The sequence below is a fragment of the Bison bison genome, unplaced genomic scaffold (genome assembly GCF_000754665.1).
Source record: "Bison bison bison isolate TAMUID 2011002044 unplaced genomic scaffold, Bison_UMD1.0 scf7180017864048, whole genome shotgun sequence".
NCBI lineage: Eukaryota > Metazoa > Chordata > Mammalia > Artiodactyla > Bovidae > Bison > Bison bison.
In genome coordinates, this window is record NW_011494620.1 from 6,870,420 (window position 1) to 6,872,724 (window position 2,305).

The window sequence follows — 2,305 nt, forward strand, 5'->3', positions numbered from 1 at the left end:
GAATAAAACATTCTTCATCTTACATTACAGGACCTTGAAAAACTGCAGTAGTACAGTTACAATAGCTGACATACAGGGGCACACTTGCATCTTTGAAAGTTCTCAACTTGAAGGTTCATATGTAAGGGACTTACTGCAAACTGTATACACTGAACAGTGACTTTTAGGCTACGTGAATTGTATCTCAATAATGTTGTTGGAAAATTATAAAAAACAATTGTATAAGACAGAAAGTGGTCAACTAATTAAAGAGGAATAAATAAAATGAGAGCCCAAACCCACCGCATACAACAGAATAAATTCTGCCTGGATTAAAGTGCCTCAGTGTAGTCATTAAACTGGAATAGAACTACCAGGATGGGAAAGACCTTTTCAAGCATAAAACAAATGACAAGAAAAAATTGATATGTGTTATTAGTACAGAAAAGTTTAAGAGCCGAATGTTAATTTTTTTCCTGTAATTCAGCTCACCCCTACACACAAGCCTCCATTTTTGCTCTAAGCAGGAAAACCCAAACTTGGCTGTAGCTTATGCTTTTATGCACAGTGATTTCTGAACCTTAACCTGCTCAATTAGGGGTTGGCCCTGTGCTTTTCACTCCTTCTCCCCAGGGGTGGTCTCAGTTTCTGAGGAGGAAAAGGGGATGAAAGGAAACTTAGGAAGCTGTCTGGCTCTGAAGGAGGGCAATCTGATCCTTACAGCTGGGCTTCCCTCCTCCCTACCATCTCTAAATATTCGCTGGAAGGACTGATGCTGAGGCTGAAGCTCCAATACATTGGCCACTAATGGAGAGAGCCGATTCATTGGAAAAGACACTGATACTGGAAAACACTGAGGGCAGGAGGAGAAGAACGGTGCAACATAGGATGAGATGATTGGATGGTATCACCAACTCAATGGACAAGAGTTTGAGCAAACTCTGGGAGATGGTGAAGTACAGGGAAGTCTGGCCTGCTGCAGTTCATGGGGTCACAAAGAATTGGAAACAATTGAGCAACTGAACAGCAACTTTCCTTTGGCCAGCTCACCCCTGTAGCTGGTCTCTGGCAATGCCGCCATAGCACGCATGAGCTCACAAGGTTGTTTTATTTTAATTTTTTAATATCGGTCTTTATTTATTTTTGCCATGCTTCACTGCATGCGGGATCTTAGTTCCCCACCCAGGGATCGAACCTGTGCCCCCTGCATTGGGAGCACAGAGTCTTAACCAGTAGACCGACAGGGAAGTTTACACAAGGTTGTTTATACTGCACTGTGCTTTCGTTTCAGTGTCCTGGACGTTGCCTGGGTCGAATTGTGAGGATGCAGCAGCATCACATAATTTGTCAGCACCCCAACAGTTCTGAGTCCGGCTGTGATGACACAAAGAGGTACTGGCCCCACCCTAGGGCAGCACACAACCTCTCCCACCTCAGATAAGCACTATGATGTCTGGGAATGGCTCATCCCTCCCATACACCACCTCTCATAATGCACAGTTCATACTCAATTATAACTTCTTACAGTGCCATTCTCAGTAGTGTATGTTATGCTGTTGCTGTTCCATCACTGAGGCGTGTCTGACTCTTTGCAACCCCGTGGACTGCAGCATGCAGTCTGTAGGGAAACTCTGTCCTTCAGCATCTCCCAAAGTTTGCTCAAATTTATGTCCATTGAGTCGGTGATTCTTTCTAACCATCTCATCACCTTGATTTCCTTTAGGATTGATTGGTTTGATCTCCTTGCTATCCAAGGGACTCAAAAGAGTCTTCTCTTGAATATATCCCAATTAGAAAGCATCAGTTCTTCGGTGCTCAGCCTGCTTTATGGTCCAGTTCTCACATCGGTACATGACTACTGGAAAAAACATAGCTTTGACTGTACAGACTTTTGTTGGCAAGATGATGTTTCCACTTCTTAATATGCTGTCTAGGTTTGTCATAGCTTTCCTTCAAAGGAGAAAGCATCTTTTAATTTCATGGCTGCAGTCATCATCCACAGTGGTTTGGAAGCCTGAGAAAAGAAAATCTGTCACTGCTTCCCCTTTTTCCCCTTCTTTTGGCATGAAGAGACTGGACGCCATGATCTTATTAGGCTTTTGAATGTTGAGTTTCAAGCCAGCTTTTTCACTCTGCTCTCTCATCCTTATCAGGAGGCTTTTCAGTCTCTCTTCACTTTCTGCCATTAGAGTGGAGTGGTATCATCTGCATATCTGAGGTTGTTGATGTGTCTCCCAGCAATGTTGATTCCCGCTTGTACTTCATCCAGCCCGGCATTTTGGATGATGGACTCCATGTAAAAGTTAAAGAAGCAGGGTGACATATA